The following is a 24,697-nucleotide window of genomic DNA, read 5'->3' on the forward strand; positions in this document are numbered from 1 at the left end:
CTAAATGTAGGACATGTAAAATTCACCTACTCATGTGGACACTGAATGAAAAGGTAAAGTAGCAGAACCTACTTCTTCAAAAAATCAGAAGAGAAATACATTACAATCACACCTTATCTAGAAAGATGGGGAATAGGTCTGTATTTTGAATGTTTAGCCCTTTCAGTTGTGAAGGGCAGGAGAAGCATTATGAACCTGATGCTGGTAGAAAGTTATGTAGACTCGGTGATGCCATTTCATACAGGAAGGATGACCTAAACTGAGCTCAATAATGTCAGACAGCTGATGCATGAACTCCCTACCACTGTCAAGATTGTTTTGTTTTCCTAAATTACACTTTTCAAAATTAATTAATTGAAAGCATTAATTAATTAATACTTCTGATATACTAAGTATCTTCAACCTTAACTCACTTGATAACAGTTTGTTTTCTACCTGCCCTATTTTGAAGCACATGAAGAAAGAAGTAATAAAACATTTGAATGTACACAGGAGTGATCTCTTCCTGTGCCAGCTTTTAAGGAAAGATGGATGAAATGACCGTCTCATCCATAAAGCCAAGATAAAATGGAGCACTGTGGCCATCCTGATTACACTGTCATGAAGAAAATACCACTGTTCATTTGTTCAAAACTTCTGAAACATTTATCAAAATATGATCACATACTGTGAGAGAATACATGCATACAAGCTACTGACTACCAGCAGTTGGGAAGACAAACACAAACACATGCAATCAGGTAGTGTGCATGATCACCTCTTTTAAGAGATACTGTCAAGACCCTTGTTGACTGAAATGCCTTTCATAGGCCCCCCAGTACGACAGGAATACTTTTGTTCTTTTACTTCCTGTATCACTATCATATTAGGAGACTATTTCCTTTTCTGTATTCTGTCCCATCTTGATAACACTCCACATGGTAAGGGGGTTACTAATTCAGCCCAGCCTCTTGAGGAGCCAAGTTAAGTCTGTTTATATTAGGAGACTGACTTGGTAAACTGCAGGTCCCCAAAAAGCATATAGAAAGCTAGCATCTTTACAATGATTTACTGAAAGCAGCAGCTCACTTTAATAAAACCATCCCAAAACATAAAATTGATTGAACCAACTGCTGTGCAGGGCATACACAACAGCTGATCAAAATCATTCAAGATTTTTATTCCTAGAATATCTCCAGAGCCTGTAGAGTTTTTCCTACTTTATTATTTCAGTTCTGATACACAACTCACTTAGGCAAGCAGAAAAATTAAGGCTAACTGATATTCTGGTATTTTTAACCAAAAATTTGGATAAACTCAAAATATTCTCCTGTGTGAAGAACCAAAATGAAAGCCAAATATACTTTATAAACACCAGCAGTTTTAATCATAGTAAAAACTAACTATTATCTTCCCAATTATCCCTCTTCAAGTGATATAATGTCTTGATTAATTGTATCCCAAAGAAGTCCACAACATCCCATACAGATTACTCCAAAGGACACATTTCCTCCATTTCAAAAGGTTTTAAAGGATAGATTTATTATAGGATTGTGACACACACACACACACACACACATAATTGTGCTTTAAAAAGGCAAGAAAAGATGAAAACTTTTTCCAAATTCTAAAGACATCATGACTAACTTTACTTTCCCTGCACAAAATATCACCCAGAAGAGTTTATCTATTTTGTTGAGCATAACAAGAAGTTCACCTTTTCAGAGTGCTGCATGAAGCTTTGCCTGCCTTTTATATAGTAAAGTAATTTTATGGTATTGTGTCACAATGAAGGACAAAGATAAGCCAACTGTTTAGATTCCTCTCCTTTATGTTGTGGCTTTGATCACTAACAATGCTGCATGAGCAGCCAACAGAAGGCTGACATTTCATAAAATATGCAGTGATAAAAACTAATACTGTAGCATCTGGGAGCGATATATAAAATGCAGAAATACACCTAATAACTGTGATCTTAAATTACAAGTTACTAAAAGCTAAATAAGCAGCATACCTAAAAGCAAGATTAAGACAGGATTTTTGTGCTTCTGCTCCTAAAAACAAATTTTAAAAAAATTAATCCAAGATATGCTATCTATTATTCTTAACAATTCCTCTGGCTCCCTTGTAGCTTAAAAGCAGCCTTGTAGAAGAGTACTTTTTCTGCCATATCATTAGGTATCATCAAAAGCCAAACACATTATAAGCCTTCTTCGTGCTATATTAAGGCTCTAATGCTTTGTGAAGTCCCCTTTATTGTCTTTTTAAAAATATCAATCACACAAAACACACATAAAACCTGATGACTGATTCTTCACTGTTAGGTAAAAAAGCTAAAGCTCTGTGATGACAAAAATAAGTAAAAATCCTTCCAACAAGCTGCATAAATTAAGTAAATCTCGGAGTAGAAATTACATTATTTTAATTTATTTACCTTAAGAACATTAAGAAGCTACAAGACAGGCCACATAAAATGGAGGATTACATCCTAGAAAGCAGTGAATCCCTAAAGAACTTACAAGTCATTGTAAATAACCAAATGCTTTTTTTGCTCTTACTATGTTGCTGTAGCTAAGAAGCTAAAAACAATCCCTGGGTGCATTACAGGGAAATATATGGTAGTACTAAGGACCTGAAATTATCTGCACATATGGCATCACTGGAATGCTATAACCAGGCCTGGTATCTTTAATTCAAAAGGAAGTTGGAATTAAAAGGGCCAAAAAAGGAGTTACAAGAATTACAGTCAGGAAATCCTTCTTTTTATTATGTGTGTGAGACAGACAAAAGATCAGTATATTTAGTTTATTTGTAACAAGATTAGAGGTGATTTGATGGAGATCTATAGCTTAGTACATGTGGAGAAGGTGTAATAGCCAATAACTATCTAAACAAGCACAGAAAAAGATAGTAAGACAGAGTTACTGAAAATCATCAGACAAATTAGAACTAGAAATACCACATCTTAATTATTACATCAGGTTAGACAGTGACATAACGCGTTTTTTAAATATTAAATATTAAGGCAAAGGTGAAGTAATGATTTGTATTTTTTTAAATGATTAATACTTTACCTTAATATATACCAAAGATGGAGTGGCTAAACATCAAAATGATCTCTCCTGCATGGAAACCAGTTTAATATTAAAGACACTGCAATACTCAATTAACTTTAAAAGATAGTTTTATACAACATCTCTGTTCTCATTTATGATTCCATGGGTCATACTTTAATGCAATTACTCAATATAAAAATTACTTTATCGAATGGAACATAAAAATAATTTTAGGAAAGAGTGCAAGGGTGCACCACCAAGAAATAAAATAGGAGTGACTTATGTGGTGCAACAGGTTATGTAGCTACTGGTCATGCACAGGTGTAAGTAACATTAATATGAAGCTGAAACAACTGCTCCAAATAATTTGAATATGATGGTGCAACATTTGCTTATGGCACTAAAAAATGGGTAGAACTTCCTCAGCATAATTATGAGATCTAATAAAATACAATGTCTAAAGATCACATTGTACCAAGGAGTACATAATGAATTCAGCTTTTTAGTATTAGGCCCTCATTTAATAGCAGGGGAAAAGGAATCATGTATCAGATGAAAAAGGAATGCAAGAGAAAATCCACATTTGGTGCCTAAAGAACTGTGAAGCATATTTTTTTGGTCTGAAAATATACTGAAATTAAAGTTTAAGTATGTGGGAGGCAACTGTCCTTGTGGTTATAATTAGTGTCCAAATTTAGGGACTTCAGCACTTAATGCATAACCACCCGCCTGTTATTCTTACCATGTTTTTTTATGTCACTTAATGGAGATGAATACTCTTTTCCCACCTCATATTTACATCAAGGCGATTTAATTTCTTTAGGCTGCTATAATAGGTTAAACAGCAGTCTCAACATCACTCTTCATCTCCCACTGGACAACAAATGGCATTATAAGACTGAGAATAGATGAAGGCATATTTACATTCATAATGTTCTTGACTATAAAATTTATGTAAATTATGATTTTTATATTTGCAAATACTATAATTTTCAGTTTCAATGAATACTTTACTACTCTTTCATCATTAACTTTCTATGTACATTACATGGAGAGAAAAACTAATGAAAATAAAGAAACTAACTGCTGTGATCAGAGAGGTACAGGTCTTCTGTAGAAGTTATAAAATGCTTTGTTTCTTAACTGATCTTACCCCTGTACAGACAGGGGGCTGGACTACACCTCACTGTTTATCTGAAGTATGTAAAACCAACATTTTCAGGGAATTTCAAGCAGGTAATAAAAAAAAAAAAACAACAGATTTTGCATTGGTTTGTATTTTAACCCCAACAAAATCTAACAACTGCATTGCTGAGGAAAATTAGTTTTTTCCCTCATCTGTATAAACAGCATTTTTTCTATTCATTGAAAAATCACAATGGAAACACTAAGTTAATTACAGAACTGCATGTAAGGTTTGGGAACATATTTACAGATGTTACACAAGGATGAAAAACTCCAAAATATCAAATTTCATTAACTAAGCTATTGCTCCACCAAATGGATAGAATTATTTTTAAATATCCTTGGAGTGGGAAAAGAACTTTTCAGTTAAGAAGAACATTAATCTCTCATACCTCTTATGAGACATACACACAAACACTGTATATTTCTATGCACACACTATCATGATTTTTCTATGATGGCCAGCTAAAAATCTCCTTTAATTTTATAACATGCAACTCTGACTCAAAAAATCCAGGCTTCCAGCATGAAAAACTGGCAAATCAAATTGGTCCAAATATTCTGACATATTTTTAAATTAGGAACTTTTATTTTTTGGTGTGTTTTGGTAAGAGCTTAGTGTGACATTTCTAGACTGCAAATGCAAACATATGAAATGAAACAGCTCTCAAACTACCATAGTCTCAGATACATATGTTGTTTTTAAGGAGGTGATTCCTTGATACCTGACAAGCACTATGAGAATGAAAAAATGCCACACATCTTAAGGAGGTAAAATTGGGCACATGAGTTGGATCAGTTCTGTGTATAATGAAATTGCTGGTTCTATATGTTTTTGTTCAAGTTACTCAACATGTAATCATTAGAAGACAAAACTTGAAATGCATGGACTGTGTATGTATTCAAAGACATATATTTTAAAGAACAGTGAATTTTCTGGTCTCCCTTAGCTTTGCAGTTGTGGCTTGTAATAAAAATTAATCTAAAAGAACTTCAAGATTCTGTTCCAGTTTGACAAGTGGAGGAAGTATGGACTCAGACAATGGCCCAAACCATCGGTCTCTTCCTTTAAAAATCATTCCCCTTTTCCCAATTACTTGCACCAGTTAATTTTTCTGTGTAAAGTACTACATTTCCCAAGCCTCTGCTGAATGCCTGGCAGTAGGGAAGTCAGTATCACTGCTACACATGACCAAACTGTGGCTACCAAACAAGAAACCCTTCCTCTTAGCACCCTACAAATACTGTGAAAAGGTAAGTTATTTTGTGGGGCTTTTAACTGCAAAACCTTGAGGGATGTTAAGAAGACCTTCCCAAACTCAGAGTTTGTTTGTACAGGAAACAGGGAAAACAATCTGATACCACTCCCTAGTACTTGCCACAGAGAAAATACTGAAACCTCAATATTAACTATAAAACTTTAAATAGTCACAGGAAACAAGATGCTGGAAGCAATTTTAATACAGGCAAAATCTTAAATACAGCTTTTACTACAACTCCTCAAAGAAGCTTGCATTTGAAATCTGCATTGTCCATTAATGATATATTCAAAAAAGGAGTAACATCTGAAAAGTAGCGTCAGAAAAATTTTTAAAATTGCATTAGCAAAATTTTCTTTTCAAACAATCTAGGAGCATAAGGCATAAGATCCTTATGTAGAGTGAAAATGTCATGAATGAGGAACCTTCTTTTTTTACATTAAATAGTCCATCCCTTTAATGATGTTTATTACAGTATCTTTTTGGAATAAGAAAAATGTTTTGCATGGGAAAATTTTAATATTTAAATGTGTCTTTGCTGAAAACCTAAACATTAAAGTAAAACAAAACCATTATTATTTCCCCCTAAAATGTTACAAAACCATGCAGGTTTTTTAACTATAGTTTTCATGTATAGAACTAACCACAATTCCATTCTATGTTTACATTTCATTCACAAAAAAGTGCATTTAATAAGTTAAATGAATCTAGAAATACAGTTAGTCACTCACTATTCCTCTAGCTGGTTGCTATTCACCTAGAGCAGTTTCACACTATAAAATATTCTCAACTGCAGCACTAAATCATGATTACATATAACTAGATACTGATCCACAACTTCAACACTTTGCCACTTCCTTTGCTTTTGTCAAAACTTATTTTTTATGCAGCAAATATTTTAAAAAATTTTGATGCCAAAATCCAGCTGAAGGTATTGGATGATTTTCTGTTATAAAAACGAAACCAAACCAAACATGCCCAACCTCAAAACATTCCACCAAATTCCTATTCTTTTCAAGTAGCTATATTCATACTGAGAAACTCACTAACAGCCTGTTAATTCAGGAAAGTACTCCTTTACTTCCTGTAAGTTAAATACTTTCCAAAGTCCGAGTCTAGAAGACCAAAAAGAAACTAAGTGCAATCTGTGCTTTCAAAAGCACTGTGTAATTAAGGTCTTCCAACCATTTACTCAGGAAGAAATACTGTTGCTTCTGGATTTTAAATTAATTAAAATCACTTTCCTGTCAGATGGTATGAGTGTCTCCAAGCAAGACTGTCTTGATCTACTTTTTTGTTGGTACATTCTATGGGAACAATACATTCACTGAAAAAGAAGAGCATTTTCTTCCTTTTCTATTCCTTACTCCTCTCTGCCAAATGACAGAGAATAAAGATTTTTTTTTCCTCAGACCCAGCTTGGATCCCACTATAAACTACACTTCTGCATTTTAAAATAATCTAGATTAATATGCCAAAATAAGTTTAGAACATTTATAATACAGAGAAATTCTTGCACCTGATCTACAATTCCCTTGCAAAAGATGATAAATATTGCAAGTTTCAAGGTACAGGCAACCTTTTCTATAACTCTAAGGCATGTGTGCTGCTTAACAAAAATGATAAAACAATATTCAACTGCTCCTTGTAAATCTTGTTGAACCATTCATATCAGAACCAACTCTTACTACATTAATGCTTATGAGGAAAGATCTTAGAGGACCAGACACATAATATGGAGGAACCTACTGCAAAAGTCGGTGGCAAGATTTTAATTTTTTAAAAACTACAAATCTGTAGAAATTATACAAAAAGTTGCAAAGAAAGTGTTTAATATGAAGTTATGTAATGTACATCACTCAATGAAGCTTGAACAAAACCAGATGAAGCTGCTCAGAAAGTCCTGAGTTTTATATAAGTTCCACATTAATTTATTCAAATATAACAGAGTGCTGATAATATACAATAACTTCTGCCCACCGTGGCTTCTATCACCTTAAAGAAATGCATAAAGGTCTATATTTACTACATGTATTTATTGAATAAATAGCACTAAGAAATGTGTTCAGGGTCTTAAATTACTAGGCAGTTGGTCATCACTGTCACTTTAATTTGGCTTTATTCATCTGCTTTCCATCAAATTACAAATGCTGGCCAGTCATAACAACGGAGAACTTCTGCTGCTTGCATTGCAGATCAGTCCCTAGTACAGGACTCCAACTGCACATGGCTGGCATCTACACTGGTACCTGTCAATACCCTTCAGTACATGTTTAGACACTTAAATCCATATAACTTAAAGAGCAAAACCCACTAAAATTCTGTGAACTTCCTTTAGAATTTGTCCCGGAAGCAAAGCATTCTGTAAGTCATACAGAATTTCTTCAGGAGGAGCAGAGGGAGAGAAAAGAGAGCCAAGGATAGCCATGAAATAGCATCCCTTCCCTTCAAGGAAATTACAGCCAATATTTTAGAAAATTTTTTTTGTCCTTAAAGCTTTACTGGAACATTAGCACAGCTCTAAACACATCAGGGACAACTGTCTGTGACTGTCACATCTATGGTAGGAGGATCACTTCAAATACACCAAAACATCATTACAATCTTGTTTTTTTTAAACTACACCACTGGCAACCCAACTGTTTCTCCCTTCCATCATTTGCTTCATGCAAATTTTCTTAAGGCTGCCACTTTTAATCCTTTAGGAACAATTTTAACAAATCCTTTTAAACAAATTCTGATCAGCATTTATGATCATCTAAGGTAGCACTTATCTCTTACTGAAAACAAAACCAAACCAAAGCAAACCACAAATTAAAGTCTTTGACCAGGCTCAATCAATACAACTTGTAACCACTGCAATGTCTCTGAAAAAGTTTAAAAGCCACAGAATGCAGAATAAACATTATAAAATGGAAGTATGTAAGAGACATACAGAATTCTAAGCAGGTAAAAAAAGGCAAGAAGCTGTTTTCCTCAAGTAGAATCACAGACTGGTTTGGGTTGGAAAGGATTGTCATGGGCAGAGACGTGGACATCTACTAGATTAGGTTGCTTGAAGTCCTATCCAGCCTGGCCCTGAACACTTCCGAGGATGAGGCATCTGCATTTCCCTGGGCAACCTGCTTCCATATCTCAACAGCCTAATTGTTAAGAATTTCTTGCTTAGATTTCATCTAAATGTACCATCCTTTACTTATAGAGGCCTAAATCCCTAGAGGCCCTAGTATAAAGTCTCTCTCCATTTTTGTTATAAAGCCCACTTTAAAGTACTGCAAGGCAGAAGTCAGTTCTTTCTTTACACTGGCAAAGGTGGTTTCGTGGTTAAAATGAAGATGAACTACAAAGCAAGCCCCAAGCAGAATGAAAAATCTCTGCCAGAATCAGCTGGGCTCTGTCCATGAGCAGCTCAGAGTCATGTTCCCCAAAAGGAGGCTCAGGAGGGAAATGAGGCAACATGCCAGGGGCAGGGGCAAGGGCAAGGGCCATGCAGTGCACAAAGACCACTGCCACAGAAAACTTGAACTAACAAAGATGTGAAGCAGTACCAAATTTTTCAGCTATAAAAGTAAGCAATCTAACATGGTACAAAGAGGAGAAACAAGAGGATGTCTGAAGACAGTGGGCTAATAACACACACTACCACTACTCTTCACCTGGAGAATCCGAGAGCTACTGAAAATAAAGCTATGGTAATTACTAGTCTAGACTTGATATTATGTACCCTGAAGGGGAACTGATATAACCTGATTTTAGTGCTTTGAAAAATAACTCTCGATCCTGGACCTGTTCTTCCACTGTTTGAAACTGCATGTCCTGCAAGTTTTCTACATCTGAGAAAAAAGTCCTTATCTTATGCATATCTTTCTTGAGCACATCTCTGCAATACAGCCACAAATTAAACACAAGCAAATGGACTACCAACCCTGTAGGAACAGCAACAACAGAAACACTGCAATGAACTGGGTTGTTTGAATTGGTGCTGGAGTTTTAAAAATACTTACATGTTCTGTTCATACAGATGTGTGATGACCTCTATGAGCTGCATAACAGTGTAACAAATGGGTAATTCACTTGCGCCACAAAACACAGATTATTGTACTATTTAGGAAAAGATGTCATCTGTAATATAGTTGCAAATCACCAGTGCTTTTTAGACTAATAGATAGAGAAGTTTACTTTAATTTAAATTAACTGACAAATTGTAACATGCCTATTCTAGAGTCTGTAAGACAATATATAAAATCACTTAAAGATTTTTTTCTTAGAAAGCACTGTTTTTCAAATTATAAATGAATTATAAATTCCTGAAGTATTTAATTACCTGAGATATTTCATCTAAAAAAAAGCCAACATTCAGTTTTCTTGATGCTTTATAACCCAGTTTGTAAAACAAAGACTTTAGAACCAGGCTGTAAGCCAACAATTATCAACTATTATAAGGGATTTAACTACTTCCTAAGTCAAAGGAACTATATTTAAAATTATATAGTATTTCAGTTTCTTTATAAATCATTTCAATGGTGAAACTTGTTTGACCAGTTTCAGTATTGTGTCAACATAAAAATATCTGAAACCAAGAAATATTAAGTGAAACCAATCTCAGAGAACACTGGAAAAATTTCAAGCAGAGGAAACTACAGGAAATTTAGTAACTAGCGTGCGTTTAAAAATATTTTGTCTTCAGAGAAATTATCTCTCTTAAATATAGGTTTAACAAATTAGAAATAATAAGTAAAGCACACTAAATGAGCATTATCACTTTTCCACCAAAGAATTCTTAACATGATTTAATTTGCAGTCAGAACAATCTACAGTATACCAATCCTGAAACAACTGTGCCAAGCTTAATATGAAGCAAGCTCATAGATATATAATTTTAATAAGATTATAGACATCTGAAATACTAGGGCTCCTAAAATAGTGTTCTTTTCTAAATTAGCAATATGCATTGCTTTCTTTAATGAAACTTCCATTTTATTGTTTTACCATTAAGAGCTGTAAGAGAGAAAATGGCCATTGACATTAGAGGGAAAACAGCCACGAACCAAACATCACTGTTTGGTAAATGAAGGGTGGAGGAAGAAAAAACCCATCCATTTTGGCAGTCTATTTTACTCACAAAATAAAATTGATTTTTCTTTCTTCCCTTCTCATTTTCCCTCATTAGCCAACACGAAGCATCAGATCTACTCACTACATACATGCTACTTTACTGCATGGCTAAGAAAATTAAGAGATTAAATGGAAGGTAAGAGCAGCAACCTCAGCTTCAAATTGCGTCTCAAAGATCAAGACTTGCCTGTAGTCTGGTCCACCACTGAACAAGCACAATACCTCTTTAACAAAGGAAAGATATATGGCAGGTTACATGGAAACCTCTGCTGTCTGAACTCTCCTTCACTAGCCTGAATGCTGCCTCCAACATTTGGAGTGATAGACAAGGGAAGCTCACGCTGCTGAGCTTGGCTCACCTTGCAGGCACTACGAGGGAGAAGTTGAGTTTGTCAAAAACTTAAAGAAAGATCTCCCAGGTTTGTTCATGAGTATATAAAGCTTGTCTTGCATCAAATGTAACCAGAATATTCAAAAGCTTCTAAGGCAATTTTCAAGAACAGTTTTAACTCGTTTTTGAAAGACACGTATTCTCTAGTAATAGGAAAGACAGTTATTTTAATTAGTTTTTCTAAGCAACAAAATAAAAAGACATTCCTAGAATTATGTAGATCAGTAAAATGAGTTCATTATAATTACTTACTCTAGTGTTATCATGTAATTTTTTAATTTCACAAAGTTGGATGCAATGGAAAATGATCTTGATATAACCTACAAAAAGCAGTCTAAACACTTGGAAATGGCAAAATCATATAATCACACATGCACATACAAAATGACGAGGCCACCAAAAGCACCAGTCTCTACTTCTCAACCCTATTTGACAGTTCCAAAATCCAGGCACACATCCAGAAGAACTTTCTGTCCCACGTCTGGTCAGTAAAGAAATTGAGGTTAACCTTTAATTTTTAATGTCACCTGCAGCCAGTGACTGCTTTTTCTAATGCAAGTGACAGATAAACAGCAAAACATTCCCAAGATGATACACAAAGCACCACATACCATAAGTGCATTTTTATTTTTATACCAACTCAATTTCTCAAATGGATAACCAATGTTCCTACTAATTTACATTAAGAATTGAGTGAGGCATGAAAATTGTTCTGATGCATAGGCTCTATTTCTTTAATGTACTGCATAGTGTTCTGTACTTTATTGCAACACTGGAAAAAACTAACTACACTTAAAAGGTACAGAAACTACATATCCAAGCTCATATACGTCTTATAAAATCATTTCAGAAAGGAGTTTTAAATTATCCAGAGAATAGGAAGGAAAAGTAACTAATTAAAGGCACTGATGGAAGTCAGTAAAAGAAAAAAAAAAAGTGCCTATTAAAATGAGTTTACTGACCTTTAACTACTTGAACTAGTGTGTTTCTATAGACCAACACTAGAACTTTAAATCCACATTGCTAGGATTTCCAATTTATAATTCCTTTATACAATTCAATACTATCACCTTAACATTTGCAAGGTAATTCCAAACTAAACAGAGGGAATATGGCAAATTGAGGTAATATAGTCTAGCTATTTAAGGCCAAATTGGCAAGTCTTGAACAGTAAACACTGTATCATTACTAAACACTGCCATGTTGTTAATGTTAAGGAGAGGTTTAAATTAGAGAGTGAATTGCCCCTTCAGGTCGGGACTTAGGGCATATTATGGGAGAAAGCAAAGAAAAATTCCCACTGACACAGCCTATGTTCCACCAGTTCCGTGGGAAGCAGACTGCAACACAGTTATCCGTCAGTTTTAAAACCAAATACTACAGTCACTATTTTCACTTATCTTTTAAAATTTAATGCAGCAAACTAAGCAGACAAGAACCTCTATTTGTAAAATAAGATTTCTTTTGATACAGAAATGGTAGGAAAATAGTTTTTGGACAACTGCATGAGACACATCACAAACATTTTTATAAATGTCAAATGTGTAACTATGGCATTAATGAAAATGAGGCAAAGTCAGTTTGGTTTTTTTAAAAAATACAAAAAAAAAAAAACCCCAAAACACTCACATAGTGGCAGGTGCTCAAACAAAAAGGAGACAGCTGTCTTCAGAAGGATATTCTCCACACTTATAACAGGAAAATGGCACTGGGATATGCCCCGGCCACCAGGAGCAATGAGGAAGCTGGAATGGCAGTTCTGGTACCAGACTTCTGGAATTGACCTTCAGATGGAGAATAAATATACTTAGTGAAAAAAAAAAGCCTAAGAATAGTTAGAGTTTTTTATTTGATCAAACAGCATTCAAGTTGAGGATTCAAGACATAAGGCACTGCATTTCTTCTGGACATTTCAATATAACAAAAAAGTGACTGAAATTATCTTAAGTATTTTTCAAGTCAAGTAAGTACCTTATTTCACATAAACATGTATCAGGAGAGATAGAAACAACATGTAAAGTAAATTAATGTGGCTTAATTTATTTATTTCTAAGATGACAATAATGGCAGATGGACAACTCTAACAACTTGAACATTACGGAGACTTATTCAATATTCAACCTGAAATTCTTATCAACATGTGACTCTTGGATATTTCTCAGCATTACTTCAATTTCTCCTCCTGCGAATGAACTTCTTAAAAACATGTTACAAATTTATATAAATTGGTATTTCAGATCTATTTTCTAGAAAGTTGTTCAATCATTATTGATAAGACCACAAGAAGCTGTACAGGGTTCAACAGCACACTACAGCTGGTTTCATACACACTAAAAACGTTGAAGGTTATGGTTCTAAGAAAAATTTAACAAATGAAACATCAGCAACTGATCAGCCATCCAGCTTTCATTAATTCACCTTTAACTGCTCAAATCACAAAAAATAAGCAAAAAAACAAACCCTCTTCAAAATACGCAGAATGTTTCAGCAACTGCGAGATGACATAAGTCTACTCATGGCAGGATAAAATTATATTTTAAAATAATTCTTCCTGTTACAAATATGCAAAGCTAATAGTGTTGAATTGGAAACATCATCTTCCCTTTTTGAAAAGGTGGTACTTTACTGTTTCTATAGTGTTTTCAACAGGAAATGTGAGAACACAACCATCTAGACACATTATATAAAAGTCCTAAATGACACTGACTTTGCAGGTAAATACCCAAATAGCTCCTGAAATCTGACCAATGCTGAAATCTGACAGCTGTAATATTACAGTGTTGCAATATTTAGAAATATACCACAAAAAAGCATACCCACTTGAAAAAATAAAAAGGATTTTTTTTAGGGTTTTTAAGAAGAAATTCAATTAAAGGTAATTGTCTGGTCTTGAGTATAAAAACAGTTCCAACTGAATAGTGGGCTTAGGGGTTTTTTTTGTAATTTGGATTAGCATTCTAATTACCACATACTAGCACATAAATGTATTTTTATTCTAGAGCATACTTTGAGTTATTAAGTCTGGCATTAAATTTTGTAACAAGATGTAATATATCTAATTCAAGAGGGCTTAGAGTACTCCTGTATTACTTATTAATATGTTAAGTGAATGTTTGGACAATTGATTTCAACTAGGTTTTGTGACTAAAACATGTGACAAAATACAATTTTCAAATTACATAGTCCATTTGTCATAACTACTGTTCTTTCTAATTTCTATAGGTGTTAACAAATTAAACAAAATAAGCTACACTCACTAAATAAAGAACAGTAACCATTTCAGAATCTAAAATAAATCATCAGCATTAGCAAATGTGACCATTTAGCCAATAGCAAAGCATCCTTTGCTGTTCTGCCTTCCCATTGCCTTCCTTTGCTTTTTATACCATCCTTCCTGCATTTCCACCCAAACTCTGTATGTGTATTTGCAGAGGACTTCCTACAGAGAGACCACAGTCTCGTGCTGAAGCAACAAAGAATAATAAGAAATGCATTGCTCAAGTATCACAAGCCAACTCAGTCAGAGGTGGACCCAAATAGTGACTGGTTGGTTGAATAAAATCAATATATTTAAGACACTAATCCTGTAAATTCCTACTGAAACTACAGAAACATCCCCAGCCAATGGCTTAAATAATGTTGATGTAGGGAAATAAATAGAAAATATTACTCTGCGTAAGTTCTGAAAACAGAGGTGATGACAGTGTGTTTCACACCAGTTCAGCAGAAAGAATTTTGTGATTCATAGATTTTGACAGTTTTTTCAATAAGTTAGACTGAAAAATGGTCTCTACGCCTGCACTGATGTTTTCTGAGTTACAAACAAGTCAGACTAGGGAGAATGGAAAAAGTATGACCTCCATTTGAACATTTGGCCTAGCTGAAATCAAAAGATGGACTTACTGTGAATATGAAGAAAATTATCTCAGAAAATGAAAAAAGATGAAGACATTAATAAGTTACCAGAGTAACTTATGAAACAGAATAGACTATTACATCAAGATTTTTATTACCATGACAAAAGATATAAAGGGATTTTTTTTCTTGAAAAGTAAGAAAAAGTAACTTTTTGACATGAGCTATTAGCAAACACAAACAGAATCTGCCTGTATTTTAGCAAAAGTGATGGCATCCTCATGTAGACAGCTCATTTTGAAGGATACCTACTAAATATTTCTGGAACCCACATGAGGACTGCATAAATCAATACCATCACAAATGCAGACCATCTGTCAGTTGTCTTGAATATCATTTACAATAAACAGTCTTCAATATATGAATAAAGTCTTAAATTTATGAATAACAAAAGGAAATAAAGGTATTTCCTTACTTGCACAATTCCTCCATTCCTACATATGATGGAGGAAAGCAGGGATTCAGTATCATATGCTAGGAGAAGGTTCCTAACAAGGAGAATTACTCCAATGTTTAAAGGAGTAGGTATCAGGAAGCAAACACAGGTAATATCTGCCTTAAACCTCTAAAGGGAAGTGTTTAGGGAAGCTACTTTTTCAAGGTAACAAAACAGGTACAATAGTACATACCTTTCAAAGAAGCATTTCTGCTTCCCATGCTCCATTAGTTACACAACCATATTCTGCTTGGAAGACTGAGAACATGAAAACATCCCAATACTTTGGCACTTGCTCTCAGTAAGCCTTACCTCACTCTTTTTTCAAAATATATTAAACTAAAGGGCAGGAGGAGGAAAAGGGGATGGGAACAAAGAAAAGAAACTAGTCTGATTTTACTATTGTCTGTTCCTCCTCCCTCAACACTGTCTCCATTAAAAAAATTTACAGAACTAAGAATACATGTAAGTAAACAAATTATCTTGATATTTCACTATTTTAGTAAATACATTTGATTAATTTCTCATCAAGATTCAATGGTATTTCAAAGATTTATGCTGAAGGATTCAAATCTGAATTCTTTTCACATAGTCTCTCTCTAAGTAAATAAATTTTAAATTGGACTTTAATTTCAAATAGGCATGTCCTGCTTTTTTGACACCTGTCCATCATAATACAGAATTAAAACCCAAAAATACTAATATTGACATCACGATGCAATGAAAGTATTTTAAGAAGAACAATTCGTTTAAAAACAGAATATGTGACATGCTTAAAGTATGGAATTTGGTCACTGAAGAGAGTCCCACTTTTGCTCTGCTTCTCAGGTACACACAAAAGAGCATTCTAAGATGCCAGAAGCCAAGAAAGATATTCACTTGTACAGGTCTATTAAATCTGTGAATGCAAGAGCTACTGCATTTCACAGTCTATTATTTATATGACAGAATGAAGATCTGAAAACATGAAATATAGCCTTAAATTATTCACTTATTCTTTTCACAAAAGGAGAAACCGTCAATCTAACACTAAAAGACTTCAAGCATATTTCTAAAGGTTTCATGAAAATTGCCTTATTTATCAAAACTTTATTCCCTCCGTTTGTTCATTAAATACTGTAGCTTTGCATTAAGGTCAAGCAGTGTCAACCAATTACTGCTGTTGGAAAAGTCCTACTTCCTTAATACTCAAAGAAACCATGGTATATAGTGAATTATTTTAATAGGCAAACCGAACACTGTTTATCCAAAGTATATTTCAACCATAAAAACATATTTTAAGGGTTTCTATCAACAATCAATTATAGTACTATTTATTATCACAGCAACATTAAGCATGATTCTTTGTCTGCTTAAATGCCAACTTTAAAAAATATACATCTATTTTAGCATATTCAGCAACATTCTGTTCTTAGCTCATAATAAAGGAAAGTAACAAAAATTAAGTGACCTATAAAGCAAACTGAAAGGCAAAAGATAAAACACTGAATTTTAAAGAGACAGTAAAAACTGGTATAAACAATTCTTCTGTTCTCATTCTCCGTTGGTGGGCAAGAGGGCTCAGCTTATATGACAGACCTGAAAAAAAATCCACCCTGCTTTCACTGCTCCTAATTTTGTAGCTTTATATCAGGGTGAAATTCTCCATCTTGCAATATACAAGAGAAAGTGGTCACACACAAATTTATTAAACATGAAGAAAAGGTCACTCATAGGCCATCCTACCTAATATCAAAGTCAAAGTCATTCAGGATAAAAGGATTTCCTTAATATGTTTTGATTCAACAGCCAAGGACAAAGTCCCCCATGGCCTACCTCAATCTTCCACCTGACCCATTTTGATGGCCTGCAGTCCAAAAGGCTACAATGATGATTTTACTATGTAATCACCTCTAATTTTACATTTCAGAAAAGCAAAATTTTGGATCTCATTTTTTTTTTTGGAACTGACCTGTTTATTGCTATTCCACCTAGTAGACAAGCCGTGGCAAAGGAACACAATATTCTGATGGTAACCTTTGAAATCTTACTACTATGAGCCTAACTGTGCCTTTCTGAAGTTACAAAACATGCAAAAGCAAAGAAAATTTCTTCTACATATCCTGTCAGCTTGTCTCACTGGGAAAAAAGTCATCATCCATGTCCCGTACCAGTGATCAATGAGACCTACAGTGATACAAGACACACATGCCATTGCTACGAACAAGGAAAGGAAATAAAGTAACAAAAGGAATTTAAAAAAACCAAAAAACACCAACCTGAAAAGTCTTGCTGAAATTATAGAGAAAGACATAACATCTGTTGTCTCATTATCTCTAAAAGATCAGAATAAAGGAAATCAAAAGAAGTAGAAAAGAAAAAAACCAATCAACCAAACTTAGAACAAGTCCTCTCCAGTCTCCCCTCAGGGGGCCCAAGTTACACCTTCAAGTTACAATCTACCAGTGAAACCTGAAAAGATTCCAGAACCTAATACTGCACAAACAAATTTCAAGAAGATAAAAGAACACAGAGAAAAAAAAATTGATCCCCTCAAACTCATCTGAATGACTTCACCGCTAACTGGGTTCATGGATGGGAGGTATCAGTAGATGTGATACAAACTTCCGATTAGAGAGATTTTAAACATGTTCTGCACTGTTTCTGCCATATATAACAAAATACTGTCCAGACATAATCATTATAAGTTGGACACAAAAACTATTGAAATCAGAAGCAATTGCTCTAAAAAGAATATTTTTACCAGCTCTCTCAAACTATATACATATATTACAAATGTTACTCAGAGACATTTGTTTGATCTGTTTCTATCTGGTGTTTTCATAACAATCCTAGTGACCCCAAGTAGTATTTTTAAAATCAGCAGATAATAGGATGTTGGTAGAAAATAGCAGCACCTCAAAGGAAAGATTTCCAAATGCTTTTGAAAAATGGAAGATATAGTCAGAAATCAATAAAGACAAATCAAAAGTGCTACCTTTATAAAAGGCACATCATAGATATGAACAAAAAATGGACCACCAGTAAACCATTACATAGGGTATCAACGAAGAGAGAAGAATACAAATAAAAAGAGTAAATTTTGTTAGATCTTTGAAAAACACATCTCAATGAAATACATTGCAAGCACACAAAGTGCATATGGCTGGGTGTGTGTACAAGTGGTAGCACATGCAGCAGCACCTGCATTGAACAGCTGAAAATTACTTTTTTCCATCTCTTCTGTACTTTATACAGTTTTGGACATCATAATTCTTAGAAGATGTAGGCAAACTATGGAAAGTCAATGGGAGCATGACTTCAAGGAGTGCTGGGATATGACACAAACTGAAGCTTCTCAGGAAAGGTTTGAGCAATGTGTACTTGATCCTGCTGCGGGACACACTGAGAAGTGGCAATCTGTCACCTTCAGGCAATACAGTTCTTCAATGCCAGTCCATCTACCACAGCCAACTACAGTAAGACACTGAAGAAAATGGAGAAGTGTTTCTGCACATCTTCAACAGCTTAAGTTCCCTCTGATTTATCTCTTACCTTCAGATTTCCATATACAAACCCATCACTTCCCTTGCTAACAGACAGGTGGACATGAGATTATTACTCTGCATAGTTGTTTTTAAATTTCTTTGTCATGAGCCAATAGTAGATTGAGAATATCTGTGGGTAACTTTTCCTGTTTCATCATTCTTTGGCTAAAATTACGTAGCATTTCATGTAAAAGAAGCATCACTGATTATTTTTATTAATGCATTACATGTGTGTTCTTAAAAGGAGGATGAACACATGAAAACCTAACACACAAATAGTAGAAAGAAATTATATCCTGAACTGCACAGCATGAAAAAAAAGCTTTTTTGGAAGACCTACTTTCTTTGTCCTGCCTTCTTCAGCCACTTCATGGATAGCTCTTAATAATTCCCTAACTCCTGTCCTGTAATAACAATAAAAAATGGTTTGAAATATCAAAGTGGCATGCTAACCAACAGCTCTTCTGTGAATGACAAAACAATCTTCGGCTTTAAGGGACATTTCATATGACTATGATGGATCAGAAGAAACATATCTTCTGTATGGATGAAAGACAGCAGAGAGAATAAACTCTGCTTTTCTAGATCCATCAGCTCTACTGGATAACACTAGCCAGCAGTGGGAGATATGGAGGTGGGTTGTAAGATAAGGAACAGGCTAGGGGCAAGAGCTGTTATAATTATAGTGGGGAACACAGAATTTGTTAAAGGAAGTCTACTGTATAATTACATTTGAAAATTTAGCAAGATGCCCAGAGGCTGGCTTGCAGCTGTCAGGAACTGGTAACGCTGGAGTTCTGCTCAGGAGAAAACCACCACTGCACAGAAGCACACCTCCACCTCCCTGTAGTTGAGCCAGCTTTGATAGGGCAAAAGAATGACTTCAGTATAGTTAGCAAAGTTACACAATACATGAGATTATACCTATTCTCAGTAAAAAGTGCTCAGAGATTGGGGATTATTTTAAAGGAAATTAAATGGCTTTGATAATACATTAAATATGTTTTTTTAATGAGCGTCAATGACAGTACTTTTTAAAATTGCATCTTTAATAACAGTTAAATTCTGATTTTTTAAAATTATATTAATTCATAATCAAACTAACCTCATCTGTTTGCATACAAAGTCATAGTTTTCTCTTTGGCCTGTTTGTCCCAATAAAATGAAAACAAATGAGTGAAGCACAAACAAAATGCAAGAATAAAAATAAACCTGTATACTTGTTTCTTCCTTGGATTTAGAGCTGAAGAAACGTTACTGCTGAGACACAAGTAGCAAGCTACAAACACACAAATTGGTAATCTGTAGACAAAGTGATCAAGTATGAAACAACTAAGCCATTCCTAATAAAAATAAAGAAATAGGATAGAACAATTAATAAAGGCTCTTTTTATATGAAATTATTGATTCTACATTAAAAAGTATAATCTGCTAATTCAGATATTAGCAAACGAAGTGCTGTGCATGCTGGAAAACATCACCAACTGTATTCCTGGTGTTTATGTAAAACACATCTAGATAAAAATTGAGCAAGAACCATACTACAAAATGAATTTGACTATATAAAATTATGTTGTCATATTAACACCACAAGAAAATAAAAAGCTCTGGAAGACAGATCAGAGTCCACAAGCCTACACCATAAGTTTAAATCAAAACTTACAGCAGAATTATTTCTAAATGCTGTAAAAACTGCTTTTTTTATTTGAGATCTAGGCCTTTGTAAGAAATTTAAGTATATTTGTCTAATTGGCATTATGGAGTGTAAAGAGAGAAAACTGACGGTCATTTCAGCTTTATTAAACTTGCTACTGCTTCCAGAGTGAAGAAAATGCATACATTCTCTAATCATGTCTAAGTGTTGAATTCTGAAGTGCAGACAGCTCATCAACTTGTCCATATTTGCTCCATTAGCAAAAAGATATCCTTTTTTGATGCCCCATTATTAAAATTGGTATAAATACTTCAGATGTCTTTGCTATAGAAAGGTAGAAATATTTTCTAAATATAGGCTTTGCTCACTTAGAAAAATGTTCTCAACATAAGACTGAACAAATTTTTTTTTTTTTTGGTGCATCAAGTCTGCCTTTTGCTCAGTGTGACAGGACTGCAGCAGGACTGGGATTTGCTATCTACATTTTGTTTAAGGATAGAGGAGGAAAACAATCCAAGAAATCAGTTATTTTATACAAATTTTCTCCCCTCTTTTTTTTTGTTACACTTTTCATTTTACAAAGGTGGACAACTGACAGATAATAATTTCAATAAAAGAGGGATTCCTATTGAACATACATAGTTTCAGTTTTGTTTGACTATTACAGAAAATTAACCTTTAAAATTTAACATATTCCTTAGCTTTAATTTTAAAATTCAAATATAGTCACTTGAAAAATTCCAGTCCTGGAAAGGCATATAAATTAAACTTAAGTACTGGGTTTTTATTTATGAGAAACTAAAACTCATTTTGAAAGAAATTTCAGGAGTACAGTATGGATTTCAGAGAGTGACCCACTTTTTATTTCAATTTTTTTTTTCTTGATGGTCTAATTACAAATATTCTGAGCCTTGGTCAATTCTGGTTGCACAGATATTGCAAATATAAAAGAAAAATGTCAGGCTTCATATTGATTTCTCCTACTTTAAGCATAAGTTTCCTATGTTGACTTTTGTCATATTCATCTATATTACATTATATAATGCAGCTTTAGGGAATGCAATGATCCGTTCAGGAATGTACAGAGAAGAACTCATTCTTTCATCTAAAATATTACTGTAGAAGAACAAAAGCATTTTTGTGCAACAGTTACCCTTATGTATCAACAATTCCACAGTAAAATGTAAGAAAACAAACTACATTATATTGTTGATTGTAGCATGTTCTTGTTGTTCTGGACAAAAAAAATAAAAAAGCCTTTAAACTTCTGAATATTGATTTTGAAAGAAAAAGAATATCTTAAATGGAATCCTGTAGGTTCTAGCATGCAAGCAAAAAATCCATAAATCTAAGGGGCACTTTTACCTTTTTTTAACAGGAAAAAAGCAGCCAAACATAAAAACAAAACATAAGAATGAAAAGTCAGTGTGATCTTCTTTGCTGATACATAATGCAAAATGAACAGAGCTCAAACTTGTAGAAAATACACATTTTTCAAGATATGAACCTTCTAAGCACAGTATGGAAGTAAAATTTTCCAATGCGATTGAAAAGTGCTCATTCCCCAGTCCAGCCGTGCTTTCACAGGTAGCTCCACTTCCTCTGCAACATGAGGTTCCTACCATCACAAGCATGGTGTGAATTCCATAGGGCTTTAACTCACAGGGATTTACAATGCTACACCTTCAACCAAAAGGCAGCTTGCTATATCTGTGCTAAAACTGTTTTGGACTCCTCTCCTATCTGTACATACATGTAAGAGATTATCCTGTCCTGTAGATTATAACACTTTGAGAAAGATCATTGTCCAGTTTTATGTTTTAGCTAAAGAGATGTGATTTCTGATGCTCTTATCACTAGCTGTATCCATAACATACAGTAATTTGTATTTTCAGCCTTTCTTATTTGAACTTACCTATGTATCTGCCCGCTGAAACAGAGTTTTCAAAAAAAGTTGCGCAGCATAACTTAGAGGAGTTTTAAAATGTATGACCATTTGTATGAGATTCAGGTTATCCATCCATACAAAGGCAGACTTTTAACATAATGTTATTTAAAATGGGAATAAAATAGCCTATTCTTTCTAAACTTGCTTTCAAGTATTTTAAACAGTTTGCCTCTATTCTTCTACTAATAAAACAGGGGATGTCAAAGAGCATATAAAATTTTCTAAATTAAGGAAAGAAAACCTAGAATGCACATTATATCTAAGTGGTAATAGGCAGAGACAACTTCACTAGGCTGTGACATATGACATCTGGTAGACTATTATCATAATAAATGGGAAAAGTAGGTGAGATTCTGTCAACTGCAAGGTAAGAAGAAATGCATCTTCATCAGAATGACAAACATATCTGCCTTTAACAAACATAGGTCAAACAAAAATCCAGATATCTATGAATTAAATATTTCCACTTTATTTAACCCCTTTTCTTTTGGATTTTAACAATTTAATTGAAGCACATCTACATTTATCCAAAATATTTATTTATGTAATTTAATTTTATTTTAGTGAGGATACATTATACTTTTAATAACCAATTGTTAAAAGCTCACAAGAAACAGCCTATTATTTTTCACACTTTAACTATGCCAAATAGTAATTTAATGATTCTCAAACTACAAAATAAATACACTGTACATCAATCTGCAACTCTTTTTGGTACAACCATCACACAGATGTTAAATTAGCTTCATCTCTCCAGCAGATCAGCTGAATGGCAACACCACTAATCTGGGGATCATACTAGGTATTTGACAGTATGTGTGACCTACAAAAAAAATTTCATATAAGAGAAAGAAGAGGGAAATAGTAACTTAGTGAAAGTAGGTCATGTTCCCACAAACCATGTTTTTCATGGTCCGTTTTTCTCCATGCTTTATTCTTTAATTCCATGTCATCAGATGAGAATAAATGAAAAGAACCATCATAAAATTCTTATTCCATGGAGACTGAAAATTGTCATTGGGTGCTTTAAAAAAACCTTAGAATATTGCCTTTTTATTTGTGACTAAAAGCAAGACCTAATTTGTACTTAGTCCTTTCAAAATTAGATATACACCTGCAAAGTAAAATTTCCTAGATTACAACAATTTTCTGCATATAAAAAAGTAACAGAGGTTTGAAACTCACCAAGTGAACAGTCAAGTCACAAAGCAATGATGGGATTTTGTAAGCATCATGGATGGAATAATCTGGTTAAGTAAATGAAAGAGAGTTTTTGGGTTTTTTTCACTTGTTTTTGATATGAAAAAAAACTTGAAAAAGCAAATTGCCAAGAGGTACTGAAATGTAAAATATTAGAAGAAAGATGGTGGAAGAAAAGGCAGAATATTATTATTGCATTCCTAGATACCCATTTCCTTGATATTGTGTTAGTTTTTGGATCTTTCCAACATCGTGCTGGAAAAGACACGTGCTGAACGATGGTATTTACTCTTCAACCACTCTAAAGAAATTAATGAGTGACTTGGTCATATATTTTCAGACTTCAGTACAAGCTGACGGCATTAAGATACCAGAGAGATGGATTTGGCAACTGTCTCTATCTCATGTGTACTCTCACTTCATGATTACGGTCTCTTGTAACACATAAATGAGGATGCTTGAAATTAAGGAAAGAAACCACAAAAATTTTGCCATTTCTGTACACTCTAATAAATGCATGACAGTTTAATTCTGATTTAAGTCTGTCTGACAGGAGACAGATATCCCATTCTGGCCCAGTACCTGCCTTCCTCCAGAAGAAAGGCTTCTGCCACAAAGTAACTTGTGTGAAACCTCTTCTGTTCACTGACAAAGAGCTTGGAAACATAAACCTGTCTAAACTTCTTCAAGCATAAGATGGAGCATGAAGAAAGATGGAGTAAGGCAGCTAATATGTCCAAAGGAAGATATGTTAGGGAAGTGATTTCCTTTTACACCAGTTGAATGGCTAATCCATTTTGTGGAGCTGAAATTCTGTTCTCATAGCAATTTAATTGTTTTTAAATCAAATACCAGAAGCATCTGGAATATAAAATAAATAACTTCTGTTTTTTCTTCAACACAAACCCAAATAAATGCAGAGAGACTTGCAAAAGAACTTAATGGAGGAGAATGGAGACATCTAACACTGCATGAAGCGGGAGTGGGGATGATGTCAGTGAACTAGGGCTCAGATTCCACTCCTGATGGTAG

At 34.1% G+C, this 24,697-nt stretch overlaps 1 protein-coding gene across 7 annotated transcripts in view; it reads right to left on the minus strand.

Annotated features, from left to right (window-relative positions):
• TBC1D5 (TBC1 domain family member 5) overlaps nucleotides 1-24,697 on the minus strand; it is a 313,714-nt gene that overhangs the window by 231,041 nt on the left and 57,976 nt on the right. For 2 of the 7 annotated variants that reach the window (XM_054273242.1, XM_054273241.1), the window contains exon 3: nucleotides 12,615-12,769. The exons of the other annotated variants lie outside the window; for them this stretch is intronic. The gene's annotated coding sequence lies outside the window, so the exon portion shown is untranslated. The remainder of the gene's footprint in view (nucleotides 1-12,614; nucleotides 12,770-24,697) is intronic. 7 annotated transcript variants of the gene reach the window in all.

The sequence above is a fragment of the Melozone crissalis genome, unplaced genomic scaffold (genome assembly GCF_028551555.1).
Source record: "Melozone crissalis strain CALT ecotype California unplaced genomic scaffold, PUWL_Pcris_2 ptg000016l_1, whole genome shotgun sequence".
Classification (NCBI taxonomy): Eukaryota; Metazoa; Chordata; class Aves; order Passeriformes; family Passerellidae; genus Melozone; species Melozone crissalis.